This window comes from Haematobia irritans, chromosome 5 (genome assembly GCF_050003625.1).
Source record: "Haematobia irritans isolate KBUSLIRL chromosome 5, ASM5000362v1, whole genome shotgun sequence".
Taxonomy (NCBI): Eukaryota; Metazoa; Arthropoda; class Insecta; order Diptera; family Muscidae; genus Haematobia; species Haematobia irritans.
The window spans coordinates 41,616,806-41,637,071 of NC_134401.1; the positions used below are offsets into that span (position 1 = coordinate 41,616,806).

At 28.1% G+C, this 20,266-nt stretch overlaps 1 protein-coding gene across 4 annotated transcripts in view; it reads right to left on the reverse strand.

Annotated features, from left to right (window-relative positions):
- Positions 1 to 20,266, reverse strand: part of prom (prominin) — a 101,552-nt gene that overhangs the window by 80,107 nt on the left and 1,179 nt on the right. The window lies entirely within an intron of this gene.

The window sequence follows — 20,266 nt, forward strand, 5'->3', positions numbered from 1 at the left end:
TTGGAATGTTGCTATAAATAGCCTTCTGGTTACTCTAGAAAAAGAAAGAATAAAAGTGGTGGCATACGCAGATGATGTGGCTCTGGCAGTCAGGGGAAAATTCCCATCCACAATCAGAGATATTATTCAGAGGGCCCTCCGGATGACTGAGAAATGGGCGAAAGACAATGGTCTTGGGGTAAATCCTGCAAAGACAGAATTAGTCATGTACTGCAACGATCGCAAAACTCCCACGGTTAGGCCTATTTCCTTAGGGGGTATTGAAATTCCCTTTGGTGAATGTGCAAAATACCTTGGCGTTATTTTGGACAGGAAGCTGAACTTTAAGCTTAATATTGAAGAAAGGGCGAGAAAGGCAACTGTAGCTTTGTACTCGTGCAAAAAGGCAATAGGAAAAAAGTGGGGACTGAAACCAAAAATTGTGCATTGGCTATACACGGCAGTGGTTAGACCTATAATGCTATATGGTGTTGTAGTCTGGTGGCCGGCACTTCAGAAACCGACTTGTTTAGATAAAGTTCAGCGTATGGCGTGTTTGTGTATTTCAGGCGCATTCAGCAAGACAGGAACAAATTCCCTTAATGTCGTGCTGCATCTATTGCCTTTAGACATTTTGGCCAAACAGTCAGCTGCAACAACGGCTGTGCGGCTGCGCGAACTATCGCTGTGGTCGGAAAAAGGTTACGGTCACAGTTCTGTCCTCAAAACAATGCCAGATGTGCCTAACGTAGTGGATTACACTTTGGCGAGTCCACTTTTCGACAAAAAGTTTGAGGCTCTAATTCCCAACAGTGAGGCGTGGTGCACACAGACCCCGGGGAATAAAGAATATATAGATTTCTACACTGATGGCTCCAAATTGGATGGACAAGTGGGGTTCGGAGTATATTCTAATGATCTGGAACTTCGAATAGCGAAAAGATTACCTAATCACTGTAGTGTTTTTCAGGCTGAAATATTAGCAATAAGAGAGGTGGCGAATTGGCTGAGAAGTAATGTTCCAAAAAATGTGGGCATTAATATATACTCAGACAGTCAACCTGCAATAAAATCCTTGGACTCTGTGTTCCTCAACTCGAAAACGGCCATCGACTGCCGCAAATCTCTCAATGAGATGGCTGAGCAGTACAATATTCACCTAATATGGGTGCCTGGCCATAGGAACATACCGGGGAACTGCGAAGCGGATGAGTTGGCAAGGCTAGGGACTACCTTACATATTCCAGGGGAACTAGAATTTGTTGGTATGCCCCTAGCTACCTGCAAGCTCATGCTGCGTGAGAAGGCTGTTATGATGGCAAATGTTCGATGGGAGAATTGCAAGGGTTGTAACGACACCAAGCAAATATGGCCCCATTTCAACTTAAACCGCACACTAGATATGCTAATGTTCTCGAGACGTCAGATATCACTCCTGATATCTGCTATAACGGGTCGCTGCCTGATAGGAGATTTTGCAAAAACTATTGGCGCGAAGTATAATGACTATTGTATGAGCTGTCATGATGCGGAGGAAAAAGAATCAATTAAACACCTCTTGTGTGAGTGTCCTGCATTTTGTGTAAAGCGCAAGCAACTTTTAGAAGCATATAGCTTCGGATTACTGGCGGATCTGGAAAACGTTAACTTAAGCAGTCTGCTAATGTTTTTGGAACAATCTGGTTGGTTCAACAAAGAAAAATAATCAAGAAGGTTCAGCGGTTAAAACTAGAAGTGCCCATATGTAATAGGTACTTTTAGTTAATGTGGTATCACAATGGACTGAATAGTCTAAGTGAGCCTGAATCTTAATCGGGCTGCCACTTTAACCTAACCTAACCTATATAGTGGAGCAATTCTAAACCAAATTCGGAGTAAAAAATTTGTGAGGCGAATTTTTGGGATGAACGCATTTCAATTCGGGTAGGAGAACCATAATTTTCTGGCAATACTGTGAAAATGCAAAAGGGCATCAAAATCTTATTTTCAATTAAAAATTAAAAAATTGTGCAAAATTATATTCCTATAGAAAATTGTGTCCAAATTTTAGTTCTATAGAAAATTTTGTCCAAATTTTATATCTATAGAAAATTTTATCAAAATTTTATTTCTATAGAAAATTTTCTAAAAATTTTATTTCTATATATTTTGACAAAATTATATTTCTATAGAAAATTTTTCAAATTTTATTTCTATAGCAAATTTTATTTCTATAGAAATGCTTGCAAAATTTTATTTCTATAGAAAATTTTGTCAAAATTTTATTTGTATAGAAAATGTCGTCCAAATTTTATTTCTATAAAAAATTTTGGGAAAATTTTATTTCTATAAAAATTTTGTGAAAATTTTATTGTTATAGAAAATGTTGTCCAAATTTTATTTCTATAGAAAATTTTGTCAAAATTTTATTTCTGTAGAAAATTTTGTGAAAATTTTATTTCTATAGAAAATGTTGTCAAAACTTTATTTCTATTGAAAATTTTGCCAAAATTTAATTTCTATAGAAAATTTTGTGAAAATTTCATTTCTATAGAAAATTTTGTCCAAATTTTATTTCTCTAGAAATGCTTGCAAAATTTTACTTCTATAGAAAATTTTGTGAAAATTTTATTTGTATAGAAAATGTTGGCCAAATTTTATTGCTATAGAAAATTTTGTCCAAATTTTATTTTTATAGAAAAATTTGTCAAAATTTTATTTCTATAGAAATTTTTGTGAAAATTTTATTTCTATAGAAAATGTTGTCCAAATTATATTTCTATGGAAAATGTTGTCAAAATTTTATTTCTATTGAAAATTTTGCCAAAACTTAATTTCAATAGAAAAATTTGTCAAAATTTTTTTGTATAGAAAAATTTGTTCAAATTTTATTTCTATAGAACATTTTGTCAAAATTTTATTTCTCTAGAAATGCTTGCAAAATTTTACTTCTATAGAAAATTTTATTCGTATAGAAAATGTTGGCCAAATTTTATTGCTATAGAAAATTTTGTCCAAATTTTATTTTTATAGAAAAATTTGTCAACATTTTATTTCTATAGAAATTTTTGTGAAAATTTTATTTCTATAGAAAATGTTGTCCAAATTATATTTCTATGGAAAATGTTGTCAAAATTTTATTTCTATTGAAAATTTTGCCAAAACTTAATTTCTATAGAAAAATTTGTCAAAATTTTTTTGTATAGAAAAATTTGTTCAAATTTTATTTCTATAGAACATTTTGTCAAAATTTTATTTCTATAGAAAATTTTGTCAAAATTTTATTTCTATAGAAAATTTTGTCAAAATTTTATTTCTATAGAAAATTTTGTCAAAATTTTGTTTCTATAGAAGATTTTGTCCAAATTTTATTTCTATAGAAATGCTTGCAAAATTTTACTTCTAATGAAAATTTTCTCCAAATTTTATTCCTATAGAAAATGTTGTCCAAATTTTATTGCTATAGAAAATTTTGTCCAAATTTTATTTTTATAGAAAAATTTGTCAAAATTTTATTTCTATAGAAATTTTTGTGAAAATTTTATTTCTATAGAAAATGTTGTCCAAATTTTATTTCTATGGAAAGTTTTGTCAAAATTTTATTTCTATTGAAAATTTTGCCAAAACTTCATTTCTATAGAAAATTTTATGAAAATTTCATTTCTATAGAAAATTTTATGAAAATTTTATTTGTATAGAAAAAATTGTCCAAATTTTATTTCTATAGAAACTTTTGTGAAAATTTTATTTGTATTGAAAATGTTGTCCAAATTTTATTTTTATAGAAAATTTTGTGAAAATTTTATTTCTATAGAAAATTTTGTGAAAATTTTGTTCTATAGAAAATTTTGTGAAAATTTTATTGCTATAGAAAATGTTGTCCAAATTTTATTTCTATAGAAAGTTTGTCAAAATTTCATTTCTATAGGAAATTTTGTCAAAATTTTATTTCTATAGAAGATTTTGTGCAAATTTTACTTTTATAGAAAATTTTGTGCAAATTTTATTTCTATAGAAAATTTTGTCCAAATTTTATTTCTATAGAAAATTTTGTCAAAATTTTATTTCTATAGAAAATTTTGTCAAAATTTTGTTTCTATAGAAGATTTTGTCCAATTTTTTTTTCTATAGAAATGCTTGCAAAATTTTACTTCTAATGAAAATTTTCTCCAAATTTTATTCCTATAGAAAATGTTGTCCAAATTTTATTGCTATAGAAAATGTTGTCCAAATTTTATTTCTATAGAAAAATTTGTCAAAATTTTATTTCTATAGAAAATTTTGTAAAAATTTTATTTCTATAGAAAATGTTGTCCAAATTTTATTTCTATGGAAAGTTTTGTCCAAATTTTATTTCTATTGAAAATTTTGCCTAAACTTCATTTCTATAGAAAATTTTATGAAAATTTCATTTCTATAGAAAATTTTGTGAAAATTTTATTTCTATAGAAAAATTTGTCCAAATTTTATTTCTATAGAAACTTTTGTGAAAATTTTATATGTATTGAAAATGTTGTCCAAATTTTATTTTTATAGAAAATTTTGTGAAAATTTTATTTCTATAGAAAATTTTGTGAAAATTTTATTCTATAGAAAATTTTGTGAAAATGTTATTGCTATAGAAAATGTTGTCCAAATTTTATTTCTATAGAAATTTTGTCAAAATTTCATTTCTATAGAAAATTTTGTCAAAATTTTATTTCTATAGAAAAATTTGTCAAAATTTTATTTCTATAGAAGATTTTGTGCAAATTTTACTTCTATAGAAAATTTTGTGCAAATTTTATTTCTATAGAAATTTTTGTCCAAATTTTATTTCTATAGAAAATTTTGTCCAAATTTTAATTCTATAGAAAATGTTGTCAAAATGTATTCCTATAACAAATTTTGTCAACATTTATTTCTATAGAAAATTTTGTCAAAATTTTATTTCTGTAGAAAATTTTGTCAACATTTATTTCTATAGAAAATTTTGTAAAAATTTGATTTCTATAGAAAATTTTTTCAAAATTTTATTTCTATAGAAAATTTTGCCCAAATTTTATTTCTATAGAAAATTTTGTCAAATGTATTCCTATAACAATTTTTTTCAACATTTTATTTCTTTAGAAATTTTTCTCAAAATTTTAGTTCTATAGAAACATTTTATTTCTATAGAAAATTTTGTCAAAATTTTATTTCTGTAGAAAATGTTGTCCAATTTTTTTTTCAATAGAAAATTTTGTCAAAATTTTATTTCTATAGAAAATTTCAAATTTTGGGACAACATTCAGGAAAATATTGGCAATACTTTGAAGAGATGATGACATTTGTTGTGAAATATTTGCGAGATATTTTAATTTAAATTGGGTTGTATTGGGATGAAATCGTCTTAATTTGGGTACAACAGCGAGGAGCATGGAAAAATTGTAGAAAATGATAAAAGAAAAACATTTTTGCGAATTTTTGTGAGGATATCCAATTTAAATTGGGGATTTTTTTGGGACGAAAGTGTCTCAATTTGGGGGGGAGCAGGGCAGGATCAGGAAAATACAGGCAATACTGTAAAGATATGAAAAAAATATTTTGTGGGGATTTTTGTGAGGAATTTTAATTTAAATTGGGGATTATGTGGAATAAAAACATATCACATTTGGGAACAAGAGCCCCAAAAAACACTGGCAATACTGCTTGTCTAGGTTAATATGGTATGGGAGAGATGTTGGTCTATTATTTGCTATTGTTGATTTTATATGCAATTGTTACGAGTATTTTGGACCATGGGGAGACATAGCAATTGTTGCTGGTTCTTTTAGATATATATTTTATCTATGGGGTCTTTTGCACAAGCTAAGGCCTTTGGGTTACCATAACGATTTCTTCGTATTCTTTTTTGTCTTTTATTTTTATGCTCTTTCTTTCTTAGCATTTATGTGCCTTTGGCTTGAAAATTAGTGCAAACCAATAATGTGATGGTGGTTTCTTCATAACGCCATGGCAAATGAAAATGAAAACCGAAAACAAATACAGCCACATGAAAAAAAAAACAAATAACCGCAGACAATGAAATGGTAGTAAAATCGAAGAAAGCAATGTAAAGAACAATCCAAAAACTGGGTCATTAAAAATTCAATACAAGTCGAGGTAGTTTTATATCTTAAGGTTCTTTTTCTGTTAGCATGTGCGATTTTTTCGATTCCTCTTTTTACTCCCTCCTTCGCACCCACTGCCCATCATGCTCTCAGTGTAGCCAATTTAGTAGACCAAAGGACACTAACAAATGCCCAGGACTTAGTTTAGGCGATTGAAAGAATTGGCTGTAGTTAAGATCCAGGTTCTTTTTCGTTCGTTCGTTTTTTGTTTTGTTTCAACATAGTTAAGCATTGATGTGTCAAAGATTCTATTGAAACTAATTTTGCTTGGTTTTCCGTTTTGGCATTTTGGGTTTTCCATTTGATTTTTTTTTCCACAAGGACATTGCCAAAAATGAATATATTTGGTATTTTATTTTGTTATTGGGGTTAGAGAAACATTTTTCTTGGTTTCCGGGATTTAATATTTAAATTATGGTAAATATTTATTCTTATCTTTTTGTAAGATTATTTGGAGTCTTTAGATTTTCAATAGTTCATTTATTTTGCAAAACACAGTAGGAAAGGGAAATAAAAAGTGGAATACCCACATGCCTCAATTGTCTTTATAAAATGTGTCCAGAAAAAAAATATAATCGAAAAAAGTAGTTTGCCTTCAAACTTGCATTAAGAATATGGGAATATGATTACCCATAACATCACATCTGAAGAATTAAGGCAAAATCAAATCATTCTGCGATGATTTTCTATAGAAATAAAATTTTGACAAAATTTTCTATAGAAATAATTTTATTTCTATAAAAAATTTTGGCCAAATGTTTCTATAGAAAAAAATATCTTTAGAAATAAAATTTTGCAAACATTTTCTATAAAAATAAAATTGTGCAAAAATTTTCTATAGAAATAAAATTTTGTTAAAAATGTTCTATAGAAATAAAATTTTGATAAAATTTTCTATAACAATAAAATATTGACAAAATTTTCTGTAGAAATAAAATGTAGACAATATATTCTATAGTAATAAAATTTTGACAATGTTTTCTATAGAAATACAATTTTAATAAAAAATAAAATAAAGCCCTATAGACTGCAAGATGGTTGGATGGACGCACGTTTCGGAATTACCACATTCCTCATCAGAATCCTCTACTTGCAGCAAAACTATCAACCAATTACACTAGGCAACAAATCACAAACTTTTCTCTGTGAATTGTTTCTAGCATATGATTATGACCTACTAAACACGAAAATGATTTTAAAAAATTTTCTGTCGATTGGTTTTCGAGATATAATTTTTTTTTAATTTTTGGAGGTACACCTACAATTTTGAGCATATCTTTCGTTTTCTTTGACCTTTTTGATCCGAATACTACTCAAATTAAAGAAAATTGAGCCGTCTACAACTCATTCTCAGAAAATTTTCAAATCGGGTAAGTAGTTTGGATGTTAGCGGCTTAAAAAGGTAAAAAAACGGCGTTTTTTAAGTAAAAATGTGGCAAAAAAAAACATATAAAAATTCATATAAAATATAAAAAAAATTCTAACGGCAATTTTTTGTTTTTTACGTGTAGCTGGAATCTTTACAAAGAAATTAAGCCCTTACTTAACAAAATCTGACAACAAATAGCGGACGTAAAAAAACAAAATTTAGAATTTTTTTTATATTTTATATGAATTTTTATATGTTTTTTTTTGCCACATTTTTACTTAAAAAACGCCGATTTTTTACCTTTTTAAGCCGCTAACATCCAAACTACTTACCCGATTTGAAAACTTTCTGAGAATGAGTTGTAGACGGCTCAGTTTTCTTTAATTTGAGTAGAATTAGGATCAAAAAGGTAAAAGAAAACGAAAGATATGCTCAAAATTGTAGGTGTACCTCCTAAAATTAAAAAAAAAAAATTTAAAAAAAAATTAAAAAAATTATATCTCGAAAACCAATCGACAGAAAATTTTTTAAAAATCATTTTCGTGTTCAGTAGGTCATAATCAATAAGAAAAAATATGCTAAAAACAATTCACAAAATGGTTGTTGGCTAGTGTTATCAGAATAAATTCAAGCAGTTCGCTAAACCCAAAGTGAACCACACTTCACAAATCATCGATTTGAGTGCAGTTGCCTGAGTTTATTTTGAGCATGCTTCCTCTTAGTTCATTCATGTTTTTTGTTTTATTGTTGGTTTGTACTTCAATCATATTTGTTGTTTGATCTCAGCTTAAACAAATTGTTGACAAAAGTTTCTACGGAAATAAAAATCTGACAAAATTTTCTACGGAAATAAAATTCTGACAAAATTTTCTATAGAAATAAAATTTTGCAAAAATTTTTTTATAGAAATAATATTTTGCAAAAATTTTCTATAGCAATAAAATTTTGACAAAATTTTCTATAGAAATAAAATTTTGCAAAAATTTTTTATAGAAATAATACTTTGCAAAAATTTTCTATAGCAATAAAATTTTGACAAAATTTTCTATAGAAAAAAAAATTTACAAAATTATCTATAGAAATAAAAATTTTGCAAAAATTTTCTATAAAAAGAAAATTGTGCAAACATTTTCTATAGAAATAAAATTTTGACAAAATTTTCTATAACAATAAAATTTTGACAAAATTTTCTATAACAATAAAATTTTGACAAAATTTTCTATAACAATAAAATTTTGACAAAATTTTCTGTAGAAATAAAATGTAAACAATATATTCTATAGTAATAAAATTTTGACAATATTTGCTATAGAAATACAATTTTGATAATTTTGATACGGAAATAAAATTCTGACATAATTTTCTACGGAAATAAAATTCTGACAAAATTTTCTATAGAAATAAAATTTTGTGAAAATTTTCTATAGAAATAAAATTTTGCAAAAAATTTTTTATAGAAATAACATTTTGCAAAAATTTTCTATATCAATAGAATTTTGACAAAATTTTCTATAGAAATAAAATTTTGCAAAACTTTTTTATAGAAATAATACTTGGCAAAAATTGTCTATAGCAATAAAATTTTGACGAAATTTTCTATAGAAAAAAATTTTTTTTGACAAAATTATCTATAGAAATAAAATTTTGCAAAAATTTTCTATACAAATACAATTTTGATAAAATTTTCTATAGCAATGAAATTTTGACAAAATTTTCTATAGAAATAAAATTTTGCAAAAACTTTCTATAGCAATGAAATTTTGACAAAATTTTCTATAGAAATAAAATCTTGCAAAAATTTTCTATAGAAATAAAATTTTCATGTTTTGTTTTTTATTGTTGGTTTGTACTTCAATCATATTTGTTGTTTTGATCTCAGCTTTAAAATCATTTTGTTGACTAAACTACAAGAGTAGCTTAACCAACAGAGGAATAGAATGTTTGTCAAATTTATTTGGGCGAAGCCCTATAGACTGCAAGATGGTTGGATGGACGAATGTTTCGGAATTACTACATTCCTCATCAGGATCCTCTACTTGCAGCAAAACTATCAACCAATTATCAGAATAAATTCAGGCAGTTCGCTAAACCCAAAGTGAACCACACTTGATCCTTCCGAAAAAAGGTTTATGATAGCCGGCTTATGCCGAAATAAATTCATACAAACATCTCTCTTTTCCTTTGCCACCATCAAATCATCGATTTGAGTGCAGTTGGCTGTGTTTATTTTGAGCGTGCTTCCTCTTACTTCATTCATGTTTTGTGTTTTATTGTTGGTTTGTACTGTAATAATTTTTGTTGTTTTGATCTCAGCTTTAAAAAATTTTTGACAAAATTTTCTACAGAAATAAAATTCTGACAAAATTTTCTATAGAAATAAAATGTTGAGAAAATTTCTATAGAAATAAAATTTTGCAAAAATTTTCTATTGAAATAAAATTTTATAAAAATTTTCTATATAAAAAAAATTTCGCAAAAATTTTTTATAGAAATAATATTTTGCAAAAATTTTCTATAGCTATAAAATTTTGAAAAATTTTTCTATATAAATAAAATGTTGACAAAATTTTCTATAGAAATAAAGTTTTGACAAAATTTCCAATAGAAATAAAATTTTGGCAAATTTTTCTATAGAAATAAAAATTTTACAAAATTTTCTATATAAATAAAATGTTGACAAAACTTTCTACAGAAATAAAATTTTGACAAAAGTTTCTACATAAATAAAATTTTGCCAAAATTTTCTACAGAAATAAAATTGTGACAAAATTTTCTATAGAAATAAAATTTTGCAAAAATTTTCTATAGTAATAAAATATTGACAAAATTTTCTACAGAAATAAAATTTTGACAAAATTTTCTACATAAATATAATTTTGACAAAATTTTCTACATAAATAAAATTTTGACAAAATTTTCTACATAAATAAAATTTTGACAAAATTTTCTATAGAAATAAAATTTTGACATTTTCTATAGAAATAAAATTTTGACAAAATTTTCTATAGAATAAAATTTTGACAAAATTTTCTATAGAAATACAATTTTGACAAAATTTTCTATAGAAATAAAATTTTGACAAAAATTTCTATAGAAATAAGATTTTGGCAAAATTTTCTATAACAATAAAATTTTGATAAAATTTTCTACAGAAATAAAATTTTGACAAAATTTTCTTTAGAAATAAATTTTTGACATTTTCTATAGAAATAAAATTTTGAAAAAATTTTCTTTAGAATAAAATTTTGACAAAATTTTCTATAGAAATAAAATTTTGAAAAAATTTTCTATAGCAATAAAATTTTGACAAAATTTTCTATAGCAATAAAATTTTGACAAAATTTTCTATAGCAATAAAATTTTGATAACACTTTCTACAGAAATAAAATTTTGACAAAATTTCCAATGGAAGCAAAAATTTTGACAAAATTTCCAATAGAAAAAAAATTTGACAAAATTTTCTATAGAAATAAAATTTTGACAAAAATTTCTATAGAAATAATATTTGGGCAAAATTTTCTATAGAAATAAGATTTTGGCAAAATTTTCTATAAATTCAATATAAAACATTTCTTTCGAATGATATAATATTTTTTATACTGACCACAAATATTTGATCAACAACTTCAATATAAGATTTTTTTAAATTGGTAGATTATAATAGATAGAAAATATAAAATAAAAAATGCTAATCCATTCTAGAGAAATTGCGAATTGTTGAAAATATTTGTGACAAGCACATGTTAAATTCATGGCTTCTGAACCAATTTTACTCCACTGGCGATAATATTAATAAAAAAAATATTTCCTTCAATATTAACAAAAATCCTCCATTGTGTAGTGTTCTTAAGGAATTTAAGGAATTTTTCGCAGATTTACTTTAATTAACTTGAACATGATAATGTTTCGTGTTGTATTTGTTTTATTTTGTTTCCTCTGGCGATGTTATTGAGGGATAATGTTATTCGTAATCAAGGGTATAATCCCACAGAATTAGAAACATTTATTCGGGCGATGGTAGTCTGTTTGTTTTGTTTTTAGGAGCGGTGGAGTGACACAAATCGCAATGTGAATAGGAAAAAGCTATTTAGAGGACGATGTAATAATTGTGTGAATTTGTTAACTTGTTACGAAATAAATGCCCCCAAAGAAATGATGACCCTTGAGGAAGTTGTAAATTTTTATTGGGTTTGTATAACATTTTATGATTTTCTAGAGGGCTTTTTAATATACATGAATTATAGCTGCATATATTTCCCAACAAAATACTCATTCGTATAAATCAGTGTTTTATTTTGCCCTAAACATTTTTAATTTAGAAAAAATCAGACCAAATTGAATACAGTTTCTATATGTCTATATCGCCCCATATATATCCAGTGAAGGAATATGATCACCTTAAATATGTTTCAAGAGCATAATGTTACTTTTTCATGAGAAATAATTAAATTATTTGTCGTAACCATGTTATTTTCTAGGAAATTATGTCCCTGATTTTGGCAAGCATGAAAAGATTTGTTCGATTTGGCTACGAAATATGGCCTTCGAACCGCTGACAAAGCCATCAAAGCCTGCACAAAAGTGGCTCTGAGTTGATCGACGTTAGCATTTTTTAGACTTTAATATCCAAAGTGTCCCAGGCACAATATTCCAATGGATTGAGATCCGGAGATTTTGATGGCCAAATGGTGCAATTGAAATGAAGCGAGAAACCTCCTTATTAACCATTCTTTGTTGACACGGGCTGAGAGCGATGGTGCTAAGTCTTGTTGGAATATTCATGGTCTGCGGCCATAATGTTTGTCTGTCCAAGGCTTCAATACTGTCTTTAGCACATTTCTCCGGTAATTGTCTGCTGGCAGGTCAAGTTCGAAAATGGACAAAATCAACTCATGTTTCCCCATCCACCGATTTGACTTCTTGAGGGCATGGAAACTGCAATTTTCATCTGCACCGAAAAAAAGTAAACTGTTTTATAGGAAGAATAAACTAACTCAAATGAAAATTGAACTAAATTTTGCAACACATTTTGAGATTTCCCCAAAGCGTTGTTAAATCTAGGAAAATTTAATGCCCTGTTGTACTTTTTAACTACAGTTCACAAAATTACACCCTCTAATAGAAGAATATATTAAATTATAAGTTAAGAAGAAAATCATTGGCGCCAAATCATGACCATTTTAACCATACAGTAGTTCATTCTTACTATTTTTGGTAATCCTACGAAAATTTTCATTTGCTTTAGTTCATATTGAACTTATGTGTGCGGTCATCGAACTTTATACTCACGTTTAGTTCATAAAATATTTGAGACATACTTAAAAAAACGAAAATTTCATTGGCCTGTGGAAAAATTCGCAAAAAGTAATAAAATTTAACTAACATACTAACCAGGGCTGTGGAGTCGGAGCCGGAGTCGGAGTCTTGGAGTCGGAGTCTGAAGATTTTGCTGGAGTCGGAGCCGGAGTCGTATAAATTTTGCTCGACTCCGACTCCGGCGAAACAAAATTTGAAAAATACTTCATATCAATAAAATTGTAACAAAAGAAATATTTTGACATTTTAGATTCGATTGGTGTTTTTAATCGAACAACGAAAAACAAAGTACTGGATTTCAGGCCATTCAAATTGTATTTATACGGGAGAAATTTCACGGTGATTAATTTTTAACCCTATACATACTCTTGATAAAGGCACAATTTAAGGCAATTGTAGAACCTAACGTTCTGAATTTTTGGCAGGCATGTTGAGTTCAAAGATTGGTCATACTGAACAATTTTGTGATATAGCACCTACATAAAAACCCATCTCCGATTTGCTTTAAGAAATCTGATTAGCTCGACATTTTGATTTTTGTATATTTTTATACCCACCACCATAGAATGGTGACGGGGGTATAATAAGTTAGTCATTCCGTGTGTAAACCATCGAAATATCGATTTCCGACTATATAAAGTATATATATTCTTGATCAGGGAGAAATTCTAAGACGATATAACCAAGTCCGTCTGTCTGTTGTAATCACGCTACAACCTTCTATAATGAAGCAATCGTGCTGACATTTTGCACAAACTCGTATTTTCTCTGCAGGCAGGTCAAGTTCGAAGATGGGATATATCGGTCCAGGTTTTGATATAGTCCCCATATAAACCGACCTCCCGATTTTGGGTCTTGGGCTTATAAAAACCGTAGTTTTTATCCAATTTGCCTGAAATTTGAAATTTAGAGGTATCTTAGAACCATAAAGAGGTGCGCCAAAAATGGTGAGTATCGGTCCATGTTTTTGTATAGCCCCCATATAGACCGATCTCTAGATTTTATTACATGGTCTTTTAGAATCCGTAGTTTTTATCCAATTTGAAATCTAGAGGTATTTTAGGACCATAAAGAGGTATACCAAAAATGGTGAGTATCGGTTCATGTTTTGGTATGGCACCCATATAGACCGATCTCTAGAATCCGTAGTTTTTATCCAATTTGCACTAAATTTGAAATCTAGAATTATTTTACGAAGAGGTGCGCCGAAAATGGAGAGTATCGGTCAATGTTTTAGTATAGGCCCATATAGACCGATCTCCCGATTTTACTTTTTGGACTTGTTCAATTTGCCTGAAATTGAAATGATTTTATTGTTTGGGATTTTTGAAACCCTAGCTTTTATCCAATTGTCCTGAAATTTTAAATCTAAAAATATTTTAGGACCGTAAAGAGGTGTGCCGAAAACGGTGATTATCGGTCCATGTTTGAGTATAGCACCCTTAAGACCGATCTATCGATTTAACTCCGTGGGTTTCTAGAAACCGTAGTTTTTATCGGATTTGCCTGAAATTGTATTGTAGACTCACAAAATCGTGTATCGGATATAGTTTTTATCGGCCCGTATGGTAAGGCCTCCATATAGACCAATTTCACTTCTTGAGTGTATAGAAGGCGCACTGATCATGAAAATTGCTTGAAACTAAATGTAAAATTACCAGATTTTACTTCTCGTAATCATTTAAATAATGGGGGTGAAAATCTACAGATTTTAGATCTCCAATCAAGACGTTATTTCATCATTTGCTTGTACACTTACAAGATATGTTAATGATTCCTCTAAAACTCAAACAAAAATGGTTCTTATAAATCCAAAATCTGATATAGTCTTCAAAGGTAAAATCTTTAAATTTACTTTCGGGAAGTGCACTAATTGAACGGTTCTGCTTGGGAGAATATCTGTCTTCAAACCCCCCTGAAATTGTAAAGGAAACTATAATATTTGATTCATGGTTGTGGGTATTTAAGATTCGGCCCGGACGAACTTACTGCTGTAAATACTTGTTCTTTTTTATATAGATTTATTTTTTTATAAAATACCTACATAGACCAATACCAAGATTTTTACTTCTTAAACATCTGGAAGCCTAATTATTTTTTGAAATTTTGTGTTTTTATAAATTCATATTCTGCACTCAAAAAAAGTGAACTCTCTATTTCACTAAAGCCAATTTAACTGTTTTAGTTCATGGAATTATTATATATGGAGAAAGTTTCGTTTACAATAATAATTTTTTGCGTACGTTAGTTAAATGAACTAAAAAACGGAAAAAATTATACACAAATGAAGTAAAAAGTTTAACTAAATTCGAACTTCTCACCAAATAGTTCATTATTTCTTAAAATTTGTAAATTTTACTACAAATTCGTCCCTCATGAACTTCGTATGTCACTAAAGACATTCTTGCAATTTTGAACTCCAATTTTTTCTTTCAAACTACAAAATTTTCTTTAACAAGTGGAAAAAAATAATTATGTCTAATAAATTTTCTTGAATTTGTCGAAAAATATTGACTTATTTTTTTGATATCGGCGTGATGTCAGCGTTTGTAATACTATTTAGTTAAAATTTTCTAAAAATATAAAAAATTTTCTAAAATTAACTAAATGTTTTCTTCCTGGTGGGTTCACTGTTTTTTCAGTGTGGAGATTGTTGTTATCTACCCATACTTTGATGTGGTCTCTATATAGTCTTGTGTCGTATTTTAATTTATTGGCCTGAAATTAAAATTTAGAGTTCTTTACATTCCTAAAATGCTGAGATTTGTCGTCGAGTCATATCAAAAATTAAAATTAGAGTTCTTTTGGACATATAAACACATAGGGCAACATAGAATACTTATATTGGTCTATTTTTGGAACACTACACCTTAAAATTACAATTGGAATACTGTTAAAATGATATTTAGGTACACCACCTGGAGTCGACTCCGGAGTCGGAGTCGGAGTCGAGGCTTATAAGAAATGCTGGAGTCGGAGTCGAGCAAAATTGACTCGACTCCACAGCCCTGATACTAACAAATAATTTTTTTACAATACGGAAATTTTTTTCTGTGTGGGTTGCTTGAAATTTGAAATCTAGAGGTATTTAGGTCCATAAAGGAGCTGTGATAAAAATATCGGTCCATATTTTGATGTAGCCCCCACATAGACCGATCTTCCTATTTTATTTCTTGAGGCAATGTAAGCCATAATTTTCATTAAATTTTCTTTAAGTTTAAAATCTAGCGGTATTTTAGGTTCATAAGTAGCTCCGCCAAATTTGCTATATATTTGTCCATGTTGCAATCACGGTTGCCACTCGAGCCACAAGTAATCTACCAAAATTTGGAGAAAATTCTACCAAAAAACTACCAAACAAAAAAAATTTTTCTATAGATTTTTTTTTTTAAATTGTATTTCTATAGAAAATTTTGTGAAAATTTTATTTCTATAGAAAATTTAGTCAAAATTTTATTTCTAAAGAAAAATTATTCAAAATTGTATTTCTATAGCAAATTGTGTAAAAAATTTATTTCTATAGAAAATTGTGTCAAAATTTTATTTCTATAAAAAATTTTGTCAAACTTTAATTTCTATAGAAAATTTTGTCAACATATTATTTCTATAGAAAATTATGTCAAAATTTTATTTCTATAGAAAATTTTGTCAAAATGTTATTTCTTTAGTAAAATTTTGTCAAAATTTTATTTCTATAGTAAAATTTTGTCAAAATTCAATATTTTATTTCTATAGAAAAATTTGTCAAAAATTTTTTCTATGGAAAATTTTTCCAAATTTTTTTTTCTATAGAAAATTTTGTCAAAATTTTATTTCTATAGAAAATTTTGACAAAATTTTTTTCTATAGAAAATGTAGTCAAAATTTTATTACTAAAGAAAAATGTGTCAAAATTGTATTTCTATAGCAAATTGTGTCAAAAATTTATTTCTATAGAATATTGTGTCAAAATTTTATTTCTATACAAAATTTTGTCAAAATTTTATTTCTATAGATAATTTTGTCAAACTTTAATTTCTATAGAAAATTTTGTCAACATATTATTACTATAGAAAATTTTTTCAAAAGTTTATTTCTATATAAAATTTTGTTAAAATGTCATTTCTATAGTAAAATTTTGTCAAAATTTAATTTCTATAGAAAAATTTGTCAATTTTTTTTCTATAGAAAATTTTGGCAATTTTTTATCTATAGAAAAATTTGTCAAAAATTTTTTCTATGGAAAATTTTTCCAAATTTTTTTTTTCTATAGAAAATGTAGTCAAAATTTTATTTCTAAAGAAAAATTTGTCAAAATTGTATTTCTATATAAAATTTTATTAAAATGATGTTATTTTTATAGTAAAATTTTGTCAAAATTCTATTTCTATAGAAAAATTTGTCAATTTTTTTTCTATAGAAAATTTCGGCAATTTTTTTTTCTATAGAAAATTTTGTCAAAATTTTATTTCTATAGAAAATTTGTCAAAATTTTATTTCTATAGAAATTTTTTTCAAAATTTTATTTCTATAGAAAATTTTGTCAAAAAATCAAAATTTTATTTCTATAGAAAAATTTGTCAACATTTTTTTCTATGGAAAATTTTGCCAATTTTTTTTTTCTAAAGGGTGATACGGTCAAAATTTGGTCAAGGGAAACGCGTGTAAATCGGTGAAATCGAAAATCAAATTAAATTTCTTTTTCAAGTTCAATTAGTATAAAATGCAGGAAAAATATTCAGTTAGGCTTTGCTTTTCAAAATCCGAATTGCCGGGCCTCACGCTTGACACCTGCCATCAGATTTTGTACAGCCACCTTGTCCACCTTCTTCGCCGCAGAAAGCCAATTTGCTTTGAACTGCTGCTCGTCCTTAGCAGTTTTTTTTGGTTTTCTTTAGGTTCCGCTTGACAATAGCCCAGTATTTCTCAATTGGGCGGAGCTCTGGCGTGTTGGGAGGGTTCTTGTCGTTGGGAACCACCTGCACGTTGTTGGCGGCGTACCACTCCATGGCCTTTTTACCGTAATGGCAAGATGCCAAATCCGGCCAAAACAGTACGGAACAACCGTGTTTCTTCAGGAAAGGCAGCAGACGTTTATTCAAACACTCTTTCACGTAAATTTCTTGGTTGACAGCCCCGGAAGCTATGAAAATGCAGCTTTTCAAGCCACAGGTACAGATGGCTTGCCAAACCAGATATTTCTTTGCGAACTTTGACAGTTTTATGTGCTTGAAAATATCTGCTACCTTTCCTCTTCCTTTTGCCGTATAAAACTCCTGTCCCGGGAGCTGCTTGTAGTCGGCTTTGACGTAGGTTTCGTCGTCCATTACCACGCAGTCAAACTTCGTCAGCATCGTCGTGTACAGCCTCCGGGATCGCGCTTTGGCCGTCGTATTTTGTTTATCATCGCGATTTGGAGTCACTACCTTCTTGTAAGTCGATAGTCCGGCTCGTTTTTTTGGCTCGATGCACGGTTGTAGACGATACACCCAGCTTATTTGCGGCATCTCGGAGAGAGAGGTTAGGGTTTGAAACTACCGGCAACTCTCTTTGTCGTCTCAGCGGCTTCCGGTTTTCGATTTCCCCCCGATCCAGACTTCCTGGCTGTCGACAAACGTTCCCCAAACACTTTAATTACATTTGTAACGGTTGATTTCGCAACTTTTAGCGATTTTGCCAGCTTTGCGTGCGAGTAGCTCGGATTTTCGCGATGCGCGAGCAAAATTTTGATACGCTGCTCTTCTTGCTTGGGCGGCATTTTGACAACAGAAGAGTGAATTCCAAAACCAAAATAGGAGCAACATTCTACACACACACACCTTCAAAATGAGGGGTGTTCAGGTTTTTTAAATGCAAAATGGAAAGAAATACGTCAAGTTTATATTGACCAAATTTTGACCGTATCACCCTTTATAGAAAATTTTGTCAACATTTTATTTCTATAGAAAATATTTACAAAATTTTCTTCTATAGAAAATTTTGTCAAATTTTTATTTCTATAGAAGGAAGCCACCGTGGTGCAATGGTTAGCATGCCTGCCTTGCATACACAAGGTCGTGGGTTCGATTCCTGCCTCGACCGAACACCAAAAAGTTTTTCAGCGGTGGATTTTCTCACCTCAGTAATGCTGGTGACATTTCAGAGGGTTTCAAAGCTTCTCTAAGTGTTTTCACTGCAATGTGGAACGCCGTTCGGACTCGGCTATAAAAAGGAGGTCCCTTGTCATTGAGCTCAACATGGAATCGGACAGCACTCAGTGATAAGAGAGAAGTTCACCAATGTAGTATCACAATGGACTGAATAGTCTAAGTGAGCCTGATACATCGGGCTGCCACATAACCTAACCTAACCTAACCTATTTCTATAGAAAATTTTGTCAAAAAGTTATTTCTATAGGATTTTTTTTTTAAATTTTATTTCTATAGAAAATTTTGTCAAAATTTTATTTCTATAGAAAATTTTGTCAAAATTTTATTTCTATAGAAAATTTTGTCAAAATTTTATTTCTATAGAAAATTTTGTCAAAATTTTGTTTCTATAGAAAATTTTTTCAAAATTTTATTTCTATGGAAAATTTTGTCAAAATTTTATTTCTATAGAAAATTTTGTAAAAAATTTTATTTTATAGAAAATTTTGTCAAAATTTTATTTCATAGAAAATTTTGTCAACATTATATTTCTATAGAAAATTTTGTCAAAATTTTTTCTATAGAAAATTTTATTTCTATAGAAAATTTTGTCAAAATTTTATTTCTATATAAAATTTTGTCAAAATTTTATTTATATAAAAAATTTTGTCAAAATGTTATTTCTATAGTAACATTTTCTCAAAATTTTATTTCTATAGAAAATTTTATCAAAATTTTATTTCTATAGAAAATTTTGTCAAAATTTTATTTCTATAGAAAATTTTGTCAAAATTTTATTTCTGTAGAGAATTTTGTCAAAATTTTATTTCTATAGAAAATTTTGTCAAAATTTTGTTTCTATAGAAAATTTTGTCAAAATTTTATTTCTATGGAAAATTTTGTCAAAATTTTATTTCTATAGAAAATTTTGTCAAAATTTTATTTCTATAGAATATTTTGTCAAAATTTTATTTCTATAGAATTTTTTTTTTTCAAAATTTTATTTCTATAGAAAATATTGTCAAAATTTTTTTTATAGAAAATTGTGTCAAAATTTTATTTCAAAATTTATTTTGTCAAAATATTATTTCTATAGAAAATTTTGTAAAAAATTTTATTACAATAGATTTTTTTTTTTAAATTTTATTTCAATAGACTTTTTTTCAAAATTTTATTTCCATAGAAAATTTTTTTACCAGTCTCAAGCAATAAAAAATCTACCATTTTTGGTAGAATTCTAAGAATATGGCAACCTTGGTCGCAATAGCGCCCAAATAAACCGATTTTCTGATTGGACTTCTTGAGGTCATAAATTCCGTAATTTTCATTGAAAATTATTTGAAAAAGAAAATTATTGTATGCGTTTTATGGTAGTGAGTATTTAA